The sequence below is a fragment of the Ictidomys tridecemlineatus genome, chromosome 1 (genome assembly GCF_052094955.1).
Source record: "Ictidomys tridecemlineatus isolate mIctTri1 chromosome 1, mIctTri1.hap1, whole genome shotgun sequence".
Classification (NCBI taxonomy): Eukaryota; Metazoa; Chordata; class Mammalia; order Rodentia; family Sciuridae; genus Ictidomys; species Ictidomys tridecemlineatus.
In genome coordinates, this window is record NC_135477.1 from 173,111,307 (window position 1) to 173,127,855 (window position 16,549).

Below are 16,549 nucleotides of genomic sequence, written 5' to 3' on the forward strand. Positions count from 1 at the left end.
ATCTGCAAATCATTGCAATAAATTAGATGTTTATTAACAAAAACATTTAAATGATGGTCACTTGAGGGCGAGACGGGACAAGTTTCAAATTTTTACTTCAAATGAGATTTAGCATAGTGCTTAAAAAAAAAAAAAGAAATCTCCACAAAGCATAATAAAGACATTCACATTTGCCAGAGAAACTATGACCCCATCACAAAATAATTTCCAACTTTGATAGTGAGATTTCATTTATTTAGTCTGATAATAAGTGCAAGTCTAGAATAATTTTGGTTTCAAGAAAGAATAGAGAATGATGTTTCTGATCAAGCAAATTCAAGTGGAAATTTTGCCAATTCCTATGTTTTCCTTTATTAGAAATTTACCTTAATGCTTTCAGATACTATTGATGGAAATGGAAATGATACTTTGGGAGGGAAATTTAGAAACAAGAATGGTATCATTTAGCATCCTTGTTGAGGTATCCTTATTAGAAACTGATTCTGTCCACCTGAAGCAAAGGAGGAATTTTTGGCAGGATACGTCTGAGGTCTTGAACCGGCAGGACATCTAATGGATCAGATGAGGCTACATACATAAGAGCCCTGGTGGAAGGACCAGAAGCAGGAATGATACATGTCTTTTAGGAAGTTTGCAATGAAATAAACCAGGTTTGAGCCTTTTCCACTTTTTGGATTTACTTCTTCTTCTTCAGATTTCAAAGAGATGATGTTTGATTGGCCTACTGTGGATGACATGTCCATTATTCCTCTGAGGCAATGCAGAGCACTCTGGCATTTTTATCAGAATGCATTCTAAAAGGAAAAGGTGGTTTCCCACCAATCAATCATTCATCAAACATGTAGACCACAATCACAACAACAAAAACAACAAAGATCTTCCGTTATGGTTACCCAAAATATTTAAAGTAAACGTTCCTTTTGATCCAGATGCCTACCTCAGGGTCAAAACCTGGGGCAATAATCAAAGAAATTTTCATTTCTGCTTAATAGCTAATCTTGTGTGTATGTGTGTGTGTGTGTGTGTGTGTGTGTGTGTGTGTGTGTGTGTGTGTTTGGGGGGGATAACTCCATATTAAGCATCCAGTTAACAATAAAATCAGACTCAGCGTATGGAAATATATTCTACTTTGTGCTTAATGGACAATGTATTTATAAGAAGGTACCATATAAAAATGTACTTTACCAGCCTTTGTTATGAATTTAAATTTGAGCTTTGTGATTACCTTTGGGGTTGAAGCCAACATAATGGTATTAGAATGAGATAATTATCATTTGAATAATTATATGTCCTTTTTGGATTAGAGGTCATAAGATTTCACCTACTTTTTAGAAAGATGAGACACCTTTAAAATACTAAGAAGCATAGGACTAAAACTCCAGGTTCTATCCTTCATAGTCCCTTATTTTGACTACTTTATTTTCTTTTTTCTTCAGTCTACTACTTCCCAATTTTCATGGTTAGGAATGTAAGGTGGGTTTCTGAAAGGACATTAGGAATTAGTGGGAGCAAGCCATATATCCCTTGCTTGCACATTTTTTGTATGGATCATCTTTGCATGTGGTGGAGATGAAAAATGAAATTGATTTAGATAAGGTGGAAACATACAAATAGCAATTTAATATAAAACCTATCTTATTATCTTTTTGGTGATAACAATGGGGAAACAGAAAACAGGATAACATATTTTATTCATTTGCTTATTTATTTATTTATTTATTTTTGAGATACAGTTTCACTATGTGACTGGTCTTGAACTCCTGGGCTTTCTGCCTCAGATTCCTCTGTGCCAGAACTACATACAGACAGGCACAGCCACTTCCAGCTGGGTGACACGTTTTAGAACATTAATATTATATGGTAGTACAAGTTGGAATCAGAATGTTGAGATGGACTCCTTTTAAAATCAATATTGCCTTTATAATTTAAAGCAAATGTAATGTCTAACCTGTCTCATAAAGCTTTACTAACTTTTCTGATTTCTCACTCCTGGAATGACCAGTAATAATTCTCAGTTCAAATTCAATCAATTGATCAACTGGTTGGGAAAGAGTTGGAGCCCTTGTCAAGGTTCAGCTTGGACAAGAACCTTGCTGATTAGCAATGGATTAGATTCTAAGTGAGGAAACAATAGAATGACCATGAAAAAATGTATTCAAATATTTTTGAAAACCTAGATTGATCTGGTAAAACTCCAAATTTCCACATTAACATACCCAGTCAGGTGTGAGTCACTGACAGCACTACACCAACCTTGGTTACTTTTTCTTTGGGCCTTAAGTATTAGCAATGTGATGCATAGTTACTATAACTTTGAACATAAGCCAATAGAATGAGAGTAGTGACAAGAATTAATTTTGTTCAAATTTCATTACCCAACCATTTGTAAATAAATTGAACTAGATACTATTGGCTTACAACAAGAAGTTCGAAGTTGGCACCACAGGAATCATGGAAAAGTTTTGAATGATTACTGAGGATTAAAATGAACTTTTCCCTCTGTCATTTACTCATCCAATAACAAATACTGTACTTGATTATCTTTAATAATAACCTTTTAAGTAAGCGACTATCTCCATTTACAAATAAGAAGGTAATTTCAAAAGCTCTCTGCTCCAAAATAAGTGAGAGTTGAACCCCAGTTGATCTCTGTTATAGCCCATGCCTTTAGTCTTTTCACTATTACCTGAAATGACACAGTGACATCATCCACATTCCCTAAAGATTTCCTTGTGAACAAGAGAAGGAAGACAGAGGTAGCAGCTAATCAGAGTAATCACGAAGTAAGTGCTCATTCTAATATCTGATAGGTGAGAAAGAACACTTTCAGCAAGAAAACATTGAAATACCTACTCTCCATTGTGTTAATTTAAAAAAAAAATCCTATTAAGCTCCTCATTTTATTGTTATTACAGAGGTCAAACTCAAATACAAAAGTGGTGAAATGAAAAATACTTCAGAATACTGGATGGGAAGCCACCTCCTGGGTTTCATATCTTTGGCTATAATACCTTCAAAATGTTTGACATAGGTAACATTATATAGGTCCTCTGTTCTTTAGTTTCTGTGCTGAAAAAAATGCAGATAAAATGATTCTCCATTAAAATATGAAAAGCCCTTTACCATACCCAGTGCATAGAAAAAAAATTGCTGAATTGTTAATTATCATTGTTACAATAATACTCTTATTCCAATTCCAGCCAAAGTAATAATAATTAAGACCTTTTTAGTATTTCAGTGGCTCACTTTAGACTCCTCTACCAGGGGCACTTACATATGATGGAGACCTTAACAGTGAAAGCTTTCCTTTCCCACATGAAGTTCCAAGGATATGGTGAGAAGCACAACAGGTGCTTCTGTGCCCTTATGAAAGTTGCAGTCTCTCAGGGAATACAGAAGTTGAGATAAATTTATAAGTTGGAGTATTATGAATACTTTGTATTGGAAAATGTCATGGTGATAGAGAGAATAATGGGGGTCCTGGGGTCAGGCAAAGCTCCTTCAGGAGGTGGTGTTTAAGTTGAAACCTGCATGAGGGAGAAACTATGCAAGGAGAAGTTATTCAGACACAAGAAAAGCCCTGCCTGAAAAGATGGCAGGTAGAGAGAATACCAGCTAGGCATTCATTAAGGCCTGACTGTAGATTAGAAGGGAAGGGGAAGAGAATAGAGCAAAGAAGCCAACCAAAGACAATGTCTTATTTTCCATCTCAGGACAATTAGATTTTAAGGACCATGGAAAGTCACAGAAGGCTTTAAGCAAATGAGTGACAGTCATATTGTTACCCATAGCAAGCTTGAATTGAGCTTAGGTCAAATATTACAGACACAAGAACTGCAAAAGGGATTTAAGTGTTTAATAGATTTTTTCTTAAGCCAGGCTGTTATAACAAAAATATCATATAGACTGGGTATCTTATGAACAACAGAAGTTTACTTCTTATGGTAGTGGAGGCTAGAATTTCAAGATCATCATTCCATCCTCATCATGTTCAGTGAGGTGCCCTCTTCCTGGCCAAAAACTACTGTCTTCTCCTTCTATCCTCACATGGAAGAGAGCAGAGAAGGGAGGCAAAGTCTCTCATAGTCTCATCAGGGCACTAATCCCATCCAGGAGGTCTTTACTCTCAAGACCTCAACTAAGGGCTGGGGTTGTAGCTCAGTGGCAGAGCGCTTGCCTAGCATGTGTGTAGGCCCTCGGTTCAATCCTCAGCACCACATAAAAATAAATAAGTAAAACAAAGGTATTGTGTCCATTTACACCTGAAAATATATTTTTTAAAATGTAGATGTGTCTAGAAGGGGAATATCTAACCCTTTCTGTAAACAATTTTAAAATTCTAAAGTATGTTTTAAAAAAGACCTCAACTAAGCTTAATTACCTCACAAAGACCCTACTTTTTTTTAACACCACCACATGGAAGAGCTACTGTTTCAATGCATGAATTTTGGGGAACACACATATTCAGGACAAATCAACTCTTTTTTTAAAAAAATCACTAATAGGAAATTTAATTGGATAAAGCACAGAATGTCCCAGAATTTTCTTTCACCATCTATCTGCCCCAAACTGGAAGGCTTTCTAGCATAATAGCTACTTTTCCCATTTACAAAGCATTTCCATTCTCAAAACTCCTCCTTTCTTTCAAATTTTAAAATTCACCACAGGGCATGGAAGCACATGCTTTTAATTCAACAACTCAGGAGACTGAAGTAAGTAGGATCACAAATTCAAGGCCATTCTGGGCAACTGAATGAGACCCTCTTGCTAAAACAAGCAAACAAAAAGCCAAAGAGTACTCCTGGATTTAATCCCCAATACTGTAAACAAAACCAAACAAAAAAAATGCTGATTTTTCTCTCTCACTTCTCACTTTATTTCACTCTTCCTTTATAAGATAAACTTAAAAATGCAAATTCCAGATCCCCTTTCATAGAAGGTTTTGCTCCTGAATTGAGGAGAGTGTGGTCAGCAGGCAGTCTTCAACTGTCAGCTCATTCAGAAGGCCTGCCTCAGCTGCAGAGAACCACCTCATTCCAGGTCTTGTCTTTCTCAAGACAGACCGAATTTGGTGACTGAGAGGTGTGGTATATATACTGAGCCATTTCTGCCAAAGTCAGGGAGTCTTGTTCATCCATCTACACCCAGAGAACCTCATAGGTTGGCCAAGGCTTTGCCAGACCTCCATGGAAACATTTTCTACTTCTCTGTTTACCCAATCTTGCTTTTGGCCCTAATAAACCTCTTACATCCTACACTACATCTGTGCACAATGCATTTCCAGAGAAACCAGTAATACCTTACTTTCCACGTCTATTTTATTCTTTAGAAGAGACCTCTGCCAATTCAGATATGATTGCATTTACTTCCCAAACTGAACTTAACTTGATTTCTCTACTCTGCACATGGCTCTCATCAAAATGAAGGAAGTCAAGTTTGTGGCTTGAGTGACAACAAAAATACCCTCTCTCCTAAGTTCAGGGAGCAATATGAGCAAGGAATGAGGCTATGACATGACGTATATTAATTTTACATACGTGTCACTCTTTGAATCTCTGGATTACCTTTTCCATGAGGCTGCTGCCACCATCAATGAGATTTCTGATGCTAGGGGAAAGACATCAAATCTGACATTTTTTTTGTGTTAATGGTGTCTTCCTGATGTCTTCTCTTGAAGGCAAATCTCTTGGCCTCCTGATTCTTACATATTTGTGATGAACCATAAAATAGTAGAAAGATAAAAATAGTAGAAATAGATGAGAAAGAAGGGGGAAAAAAAACCCTGCGAGGTCCTCCACATAGTCAAAGTGGAGGGTAGGGTAGAGGATTCTTATTTGTTGGGTTTTTGGTTTGGGGATGGCAGTGGTCCATGAAATGAACAGGGAGTGTCAAGTATGACAGAGAGGGAAAAAGACTAGGAGACTTGAAAAATATTTGGAGGAGTTATGAACTTGATCTTCTTTTTTCTGTGTTGAGAGTAAAAAGAAATCAAAGTTAATTCTTAAATTTTTTTAAATTATGATAGTAATTTCCAAAAGAATAACCTGGAGGCAGAGGCTATCTGTACAAGGAATACCTGGAGATCTTTAAACCTGATTCTGTGGCCCTACCTCTAGAGTTACTAATCAGGTTTGGAGATGGTTTCACAGTATATTTTTTTTAAAAAACTAAGTAGCCCAAGAGCTCCACGAACTCTATTTATGTGAAACATTGGCTGAGTCTAGAAACCAGTCTTCTGAGAAAGTTGGATCCTGAGGATCACAATTAAGGTTTTTGCAGAGTTTATACATAAATGTATGATTTTCATAGAATACCTTTCCAGACACTAAACTTCTGGATATACATTTTTCTAAACATGATCTAGCTGAAAATGTCTGTTGTCGCCCAGTTCCCTGTAAAGAGTCCCCTATCGAAACTGTGTTTTTCTCACTTTCTAAAGGAAGAATACTATTTATCCTGCACGTATTGAATGTTTCCAGGTTGCACTGCCCTTATGCATAAATCATCCAGGCACTGAAAACGGGACAGGGCCTGAGTTCATAGTTGTTAAGGAGACTCAAGACAAAAAAAAAAAAAATTGGTAAGCACCAAGAAATGCTGAAGTTTTACTCCTTCACAAAATTGTGGCAAAGCTCCTGATGTTAGTTCTTCCTGTGTATCTCTCCATCAGATTCTCTACCTACCTCTCTTTCCATCCATCCATTAATCAGAACCAGCTGGGTTTCTTCAGAGAAGACAGATACTCGAAAGAATCCATCTATTTAGATAGATAGACAGATAGATAGGTCTTACAGATAGATATAGATATACCTGTATAGATTTAGTTGGCTTACATGATTATGAAAGCTGAGAAGTCCTACAACCTGCTCTCTGCAAGTTGGAGACCGTAGAAAACCTTTGCTATAATTCCTCCAGCAGAAGGAAGGTGGGCCCAAATGAGAAGTCCTAGCTCAAACAAACAGGGAGAAAGAAAAATGAGTGAATGTCTCCTTCCTTTGTATTCTATTCTATTTAACCCCTCCACAATTTGGATGTGTCTAATCACATTGGGGAGGGCAACGGAAATCTCATCTGGAAACATAATTACTGACAAACTCAGAAATAATGTTCAATGTGAGCACTGCCTGGCTCAGTCAAGTTGACATACAAAATTAACTATTACCAGTAAAATATCCAGAGCCAAAATTTTAATTAAACATGTTAATGAGAGCCAATATACTATAAACAACCACAAAACGTCCTATGAAAATATTAATTTTGTAGTAAAAAATCTCACCTTGCAATTTAAAATATATATGGATTTAAATAATTTTAAAATATTTTTAGAACATACAGGAAATTATATATGTTTGCATCCCTGCGCCGCATGCACACACACACACACACACACACACACACACACACACACACACACATTTATCAGTAGTAAAAAATTTCTTCTATCACAAAAAAGTCCATGTAAAACACTCCAGATTATTAGAAACTTCTGCTCTATTAAATCCATTGGGGACCTTAGTGTTTTGAATCTGGCTTTGTTTCACCAACTCCTATGGCTATGTCCTCATTTGCCAAATCCAGCTGGGTACTCAGTATACCCAGAGGAAGAATGGGCTCATTATCTACAGGCTCTGTTCTGATCATGTTGTCTCATATTCCACCGGAAAATATATGGCCATGTTTAATTGCAAGGACACCTGGGAAATGTAGTTCTAACTCTGATTGCTACATTCCCAGCTATCTATGCAAATCAATGGAAAAGATTACTTAATTTCAGAAATACCATGTAGTTTTGCCACCCATTATTAATTTATCTTCATGGGATTATCATTGCCTAACTAGTGCATCATTGACACATTGATGAAGTCTGATTATTAGTGTTTTACTTACTTGTTTTATAGTATGATATATAATTTTTTAATACAATACTTGTCTACTTTTCACATAAAGACTATTATTAGATGTATGAGCTATAATAATACTTTATTTGTATTTGAAAAAATAAAAGATGATTTTAAAAATTCAAATATGGTCTATTCAGTTTGGTGAAGCAAGTAGAAATCTCTGGGCATAGGATGATTTTTAAATTAATTGAGAAAAAATTAAACAAATTATTCCATTGCTTTAATAATATTTTTTTCTATTGGGGTAGCTCAATTTTTCTGAAATAAGTTTTGATAAATTATGACTTTCCTAGGACACTTGATACTTTGTGAAAACTTTCAAGCATAATGGAATGACATAAAATACTCATCACATTTGCTTGTGATTTTTAAGATTGTGTTCTTGTTTTAACAAAAAACCCTGCAGCTATTCTAGTCTGTAGTGCAAGTTGATCTTTCCCTTTGCCTGTATGACCCAGTGAATATAATAATGGTAGAAATGTTAATGGCAGTTGCAGTTGCTCTATTGATCCTATGGAAATTCCAATAAGAAAACAAAGTGCAGATCCATCTGCATTAAAGAAAAGCCACTATTTATCCTACAAATATGTTTTGCAAAGCAGCTCCTGGTTGGCCATTGGATTTTGGTATTGTGAACTTCTAACTGTGGAATATAAAGTAATTTTACAATCTGGACTGCCTATCAGAATTGGGAAATCATAAGGTGGAGATTGACAGCAACACTTTATCATCCAGCTGAAGCAATACTTTCAAATGGGGTTTGATCATGTCTTTAAGTAATTTGTAGGTTGCATGGGTCTGTGGCTCAGATGAACTTGCCAACAGGGATCTAGTTTAATATCTATAAATGAGTGACACTCAAAAGAGGCCTGGAAAATAAGAGGCCAGATACTATAGGGACAGATAGAGAGTATTCGAGGCATTTTTCCTGTAAATCATCCTCTTTAGTGCTATAGGGAGCTGAGCTCATTCATGAAGTTTCATTTCTGTAGGAACCCTGTAGAAATACTTTAATGAGAAATACTCATGTGTATTCAACATAATGTAGATGACCTTAGGAGGTGATAGTTTATATTTTTACTGTTGTGCCCATTAGCACAGGTACCTGTGTCCAAAATAATGCACTGATGAAGTTACAACAGTTTAGAATAAGGTATGTTAATGATTTTCTGGATTAGGGGTGTTTAATATATACTCTCTAGCATGGCTATGATTTCTGCTGTAATTAGAATGCAGTATTGGGGATTGCATTAACATTTGAATATCTTTTTAGGGGGCTCCAGTCATGGTCTTCAGATACTGCCAAAGAGTCCATTGACTTCAGGCTATTCCGAGTTGACTGAAGTGATCTCAGGCAAGAGAAGAACAATGTTTTGAGAAGAGCTGAGTGGCTTTGAGCTTACCATGGTGCCACCATGGGGCCTGAGGAGTAGTTGGAGTGTTTGGTTGGTCCCTGAATCCCAGGAATGCTGGCAGCAAGGAAAACTGAACACTGCACTCCTTTTATCTGTGACACATGGGATCCATAGCTCATAAGGAATATTTTGGAAATTATTTTCCTAGACAATATCTACTAGTTCTTGAACTGGGTGTGACAAATCCCTGAGCAGGGGTCAGCCTCATTGGAGGGCCCATATACATGTAGCACAAAGAAAGCTGCTGCCAGGGAACACAAAGAATGATGCAAATATAGAGACGAAAGTAAAAAAGTGTTGAGAATGCCAATGTGATGGTAATAGAAATAGAGATAGGGTGCAAAGCGGCTAACGACTCTCAGTTCTAATCCCAGCCATTGTAAGATACAGCACCATTTGCTTTCCATGCAGTAACTCTTGTTTTCCTTCCAATGAATGTCTCCCTTTTATATGAGGTACTGGGGCTTGAACTCAGGGCCTGGTCCATGCTAGGTGAGCACTCTACCATGAGCTACATCCCCAGCATAAAATGCCCCCATTTTTTTTAACATAAGTAAATCTGAATAGGTTCTCACACTACCTTAAATACATTCCAAATAACCAAGACAGGGTCATTTTAAGTCTTTGAAAGACAAATAATAAAGCATCCTTCAAACCACTGCTGGAATCTCAGATCAACAGCATACACCTTATTAATCTCACTAATTAGGGTGCTGGAACAAGAGCTGGTCCAACCTCTTTATTTCATAGCTAAGAGAATTCCCTGTAGGATCAGATTTTGTGCAGTTCAATCAAAATCTCCAAAAGGAACATTATAGATCCACATGAAAGAAAATAATTCAAATCTTCATAGAAAATAGTTTGAAATAGTAATCATGGCTTAGGGCATTAGTTCATAATCAATGGATGATTTAGATTTGGGGAGATGTTTCCTCAAATACACTTCTCACATGCTGTCTCAGCAATTTAGGTATCTTATTATGTGCTTGTATACATTCATAAGACAGGAGCCTACATTAACACTCACCTAGTGAATCCAAAATTAGGTTGCCACAGTAACGGGGCCCATTCTCCTCTAAGTCTGCACTCTCAACTAACTTATTTGAATAGGATGGTTTTTTTCACTGATGCTAAAACACTATGACAGATTGTTGTGAAATTCCTATGTATATTATTCTATAATCCTTCACTTTTATTTAAAAATTATTTCTCAGGCTATATCCTATGCTATGCATTAATATGTCCCCAAATCCTCCTGTTCATTTGGAAAATTGATACAAATCTTTGTTTGATTTTAGTATAGGCTGACATAAGTCATTTTATGCTTTAAAGCTCCTTGTTTAGGCACTTTATAGAAAACTTGGAAGGAGAATCAAAATAAGTTCTGAGGATGTGGGTTTACTTTTTATTTATGTCTAAGAAAATGTTCTAATATTTATAATTTTCCTCTAAGCACCAAGTGGGCACAGAATATGTTGACATTCTTTGAATCATCCAGAGTAATTAGAAAGCTACCTCAATGTGTATTTACTAAAACTGGACATGCAACATTCTAAGGTAGTGTCTATGAATGTTCACAATCTTACAATCCCAAATGTCTCTTTTCACTGCTTGCTCTGTTGACTTAACATATCTGCTATGAGCTGGACTCCTTGGAAAGATATCAGGTTTGAAGGAAGACAAAGACATAAAAAAAAAATCCCAGGTGAAACTTAATCTATTTCCAGTTATTATTAGCATAATGATTACACTCTACTATTTTCTGGATGTTAGAATGGAGGTGGATTAAGGACTTCAACTTGGTGGGTCCATGGCCCACCACATTTTATTGTTGAGGAGAATAAGGTTTAGAGAGGATGGAACAGCTTATCTTAAGACACACAATGATAAACTATTCAAACCCAGCTGTGCTGGATGTCTTTCATTAATGACAGTATTTCTAGTTACAAGATAAAAATCAGATTCACTTTCAACCCCAGATCCAGGACAAGTAGAACTTAGAAACAAAAGTCCTAGGGTCACAAATCTAATGAAACACTCACCCTGAAGTCCACTGTCTTTCCACCCTGCTCTCTGCTCCAGGTCAACCTGAATAAACCACATCAGAGTGGTTGACTTCCCTTTGGTTTGGGCTTTTCTTCTATATCTCAGGTTGAAACCGAGAAAAGTAGAACAGAAACTTGCTTTCAAAGTAGCTTTAGATTCTTTCCTTTATGAATTTACTCAGTCTGCATCATATTTATTACATAAGAATCACAGAATAAAGTCTGTTTCATTTATGAGACCTGGGTAATACATATGTTTAAAAGCCAATATCCGCAATCTACAAAAACAAAAATCTCTGGTGATATGTCTCAAATAATATATAAAGATCATTAATATTGGTTTTAGAAATTCAACATTTACTTGGTAATTATTTCCTCAAAGTGCAAATGGATTTTTATTTGCTTAATATAAAACCCAAAATCCTAAAGTACCATAAAGTCTTGCATCACTTCACTCCTTCCTGCCAGTTGAGACTCTTTCATGTCATTTAATCTCTGCCTTCCATCCAAACCATAATGGACTCCTCAGTATTCTCAGGATTGCCAAGGGCTTTGTCCACAAACCTCTGCCTGGAATTCTCTTCTCTAATCTCTATTCAGGTAGCCTTACCTATTATCTTAATAGTTTTGGTGAGATTAAATGAAAGAATAACAGTGAAGTGTTGGTTATGGCCATATAATAACATTTGATAAATTACTTAGCTATAATTAATTGCTATGTGTGGGTGATTTCAAGATTAAGAAGATAATCAACTTGCCCACAAAGATTCCATATGTTATTGAAGGAAAGAGGTATGAAATGTTGAGTTAATTGCTATTTTATAGGTTTTAGTAATTGTTATTATATTATTAGGGGAAAATTACATCAATTTTTGCATTACCTGGGGGATATTTTCTACCAAATAGAGGAGAGACCTTATCTTATTTGCAAACTCTGCCTTATTTCTACTGTGTTTAACTAAAAGAAGATGAAATAGAAAGAGAGGATATATCTTGAGAATTCTATCAGAAACCATGTCTCTTAAAAGTAATTCCAACTATATCCAGCTGAAAAACATGTATAGGAAGGTAGAGAGAATGTGGGGTAGGTCCTGTCCAGGGAACTTTGCTGTTATTCTCAGGTGCTCCTGTACTCTTATTTTCCAGATGGGGAAAAAAAAAAAAAAAAAAACCTGAGGACATCTCTCTTGAAGACTTCTAACCTTCTTCTAAAAGACCACAATAAGATGTTCTATATGAACCCACAGAAAAATAACTCAAAACAGCTGATCCCCTCCAGGTCTCAGGGGTGTGAACAAAAATAGACTTTGCAAAGTAGAAGATTAGGGAAGAGGAGAAACTCAAGGATCATCTGTCTTCCAAAGGACTAGGCAAAAAAATTAATATCAAGACATACAGAGCTGGGGATGTAGCTCAAGCAGTAGTGCGCTCGCCTGGCATGCATGGGGCACTGGGTTCGATCCTCAGCACCACATAAAAATAAAATAAAGATGTTGTATCCACGGAAAAATAAAAAAATAAATATTAAAAAATTCTCTCTCTCTCTCTCTAAAAAAAAAAAAAAAGACATACAACCTCAGTCTTGTCTTTTTTTTTTTTCTTTTTTGGATTCATTATCCAAATGCTGCTTTTAAATTTGGAGGTAAAAATTGATTTATCTCATTCTTCTAAGTGCTTCTAAAAACTTACTCAGAGAACAAACAGAACCAATTGTACCTACCCCTTCTGACTTGGCATTTTGTCTTTGTGGCGTTGTACTGATCTTCCTGGTAGCTGTACTCTGCAAATTATAAGGTAACTCTTTACTGTAAATAAATCTTTTGCGTTCTGAATATGCATCAAACTTGTAATATTCAGAAACATTAGGCATATGGAAATGAATCAGTCAAAATGATCTGCACTTCTCTGAGTGATCCTTCTGTTTATTAAACACATTGCTGCTTTGCTTGTTTTTTTTTTTTTTTTCTTTTTTCCCACCAAGTCCCTGCCATTGGCTGGGATGACACCAACACACAGGACAACTATACAACACGTTTACTTCTCAGTTCCATCACTTCCTCCTCTCAAATGATATTTTCAAAACTTCCTCCACGATTCCTATTCCATCATATGCCATGGATTTTATGATTCCTAAAACTATCTGCATTCTAAATAATGAGTTCTAATAGCCTAATTTAGCTCTTTTCAGATTGAGTATTCTACTGTTGTACTTACAATCCAGTGGCATCTCAATACTTTTTACATGCCACCTTTCTCTCAATCGCTTTCTTACTCTCCAAATCCCCTCCACTTTTAGTTGGGATTTTAAATTCTCTATAACCCATAACATCATTTCCATTATACCTCTGTACTTTCATCAACAATGGACAAAAGCCAAGGAAATCAAACAAAGAAACAAATGAGCAACTTTCCTTTCAAAATCTTGCCTAGTACTATGGACTGAGTATACACCCATCCAAGCTAAATCCAAATGGGACTATGTATGAAGAAAGAACTTTTATGAGATAATTAAGTTTAAGTGAAACCATAGAGTGGAGTTGAATTCTAATAAGATTGAGAACCCTAATTTATAAAATTAGGGATGAGGAAAAGGGGGAGAGAGAGAGAGAGAGAGAGAGAGAGAGAGAGAGAGAGAGAGAGAGAGAGAAGATTGATTTTTCCATGGGCATTTACTGAGGAAGGCTCATGCAAGCGAATTCTCAAATTCATTGGCCCCCTCTCTCTGTTGGATTTGTTGCATAACTGGCTTGAATGAATGCAGTCTGTGTTTGAAGCTCTTTTCTGCTTGGAATCTGAACATAGATACCTGATTATGGGGTAGTAGCATCTTTATGCAAGCAGAAGTTTGAAAAAGATCACATATTTTTGTTGTTGTAGTTGCTTCTATATTCATCTGCTCTGTCTGCAAAAACAAATAACATAGACTGGTTGTACTAAAGAAAAAAAAAGAAACACTTTTTTTGACAGTTCTAGAGATTGGAAGTCAGATACTTGGGTGCCAAGATGGTCAGATTCCTACTGGAGGCCTTTTCTTATGTTGACTCCTTTCTCACTGTGTCCTCGCCTTGCAGAGAGAGCTCTCTGGTATCCCTTCCTAATTAGGACACCTATCCTGGAACAAGACCCATCCTAGACCTCACTTAATCTCAGTTCCACAAAAGACCTGTCTTCAAAAACAGTCACATTAGTAGTTAGGGCTTTAATGTATGAATTTAGGGATGACACAAGTTATCTGTCCATAATGGTTTCTTCTCCTGGAATACTGTTATGACTGTTAGAAGTAGTGTGCCATACTGATTGAGGAGAAATTATCAACCTCAGTTGGAGCCATTATGGATCAACCAGACCTTAACTGACCTGGCCACTGACCAGACACAAGAAGAAGCCCAGACAAGATCAGTAGAACTGCATTGTCTTGTAGTCAGAAATTCTTGAGAAATAATCAATGGTTGTTATTTTATGTTCCTAAAATTTAAAATGGTTTGTTACTCAGTAGTAGCTAACTGATAACACACCATTGCAGTCCAAATGTTATATTCCCACTTACACAGAGAAAAAGAAATTCCTTTATGCTGCCTACTTAACAATTACTAAAAATATACCTGGGATCTCCCCTCAACTTCTTTTTCTATATAAAGAAAAAAGTTGTCTTTTCTTCTACCTAAAGCCAGTTGTTTCATCGGCACTCTGTAGTTTCCTGTTTCCTTTACCCACCACTCTCTCAACTGGGTTTTCATCTCCTGTCAGTAAGTGACAGTAGCTCATAGGAAGATCACTGAAACGTCTCAGAATTTAGCACAGTAGAAATTCCCATGTGCATAAAAATACTTTTCTCTAACTTCAAAATACCATTCTTCAATTCTCCTTCCTTGCTATTTTTTTTTCGTATTTTTCCTTGGATGTTTTTCCATTTGGATTTGAGATAATATTATTTCTCAGTGATTAGTATTAAAAATTCTACTTGAATTCCTCAGTTCAGATGCTTACAACATCTTACAACAACATTACAACAGCAATACATCTCAATAAACCCTTCCTAAACTGAAAAAAGCTGAGCACACTTTTAGTACACCCACCCTATTAAGCATCCTAATTTAGCCTAGCTATACACACCTAAAATATGCACAGAACACTAGTGTTAGCCTACAGTTGGGAAAAATCTAACACAAATCCTGTTTTTTAATAGACTCTTGAATATTTCATGTAATTTATTAAATACCTGTATTCACCCCCCCCCCAAAAAAAAAAAACCTTGCAACATAGCACACTATCAGTTATTTGCCTTCATGATTGTGTGGCTGACTGCACCTGCGTCTCACCATTGCTGCCCAGTTTTTACCAAAGAGCCTCATACCATACATTACTAGGTTGGGAAAAGGTCACAATTCAAAATTTGACATCTGGTTTCTACTGAATGTACATTGTTTGTCCATTCTTGTTAAGATGAGAGATCATAAGTTAAAACATTGGAAGTCGAGGACCATCTGTATTCTGCCTGTCCCTGGACTCATTATTCCCAATCTCCTCATGCTGTTATTATTATTCCCAAGCTCCACATACCTTTATTCCAGACATCTTCTCTAAGTTCTGCAAGGAAGCTTCTGAAGTCCCCTCCTAGAGATATCCACATACCAAATTCAGCATGTACATGTCCCTCTTGTCATTACTGTGCCACACAACCCTGGCCTGCTTCCATTGTTACCTGGTGAAGCAAAGGACAATATCATCTCAACGCAGTTGGGAATGAAGAATCACCAATTCCCTCCCCTTCCTCCCACTTCAACCCCTTCCCCAGAGACATGCAATTAATGGATCCTAAAGTTCTTCCTGACTCTCAAGATTGTGTCAGTTTTTGGCTGTCGCATATATTTTGTCATCCTGTATCTCTTTGCAGTGTTCATAAATGTTTTATTTAAATGAATATCTGCTTTCCCACAGTATTAACTCATTGAAAGGGGGGTCAGTATGGATCTTACTCATCATTCTACCTTCCCACGTAGTACATTGTCTTGAAATTCATGAATATTCAATAAATAAAAGCTGAATAAATAAATGAATTTGAATGAATGAATGTTCATTTGTACATTTTAATCAGGCAAAATGAACTTTATATCTTTTCAGAGAAAGTTGAGTTTATAAGTATTTCAACATCTAAGGCAAAGTTGATTAACCTGGATTTATCTACACA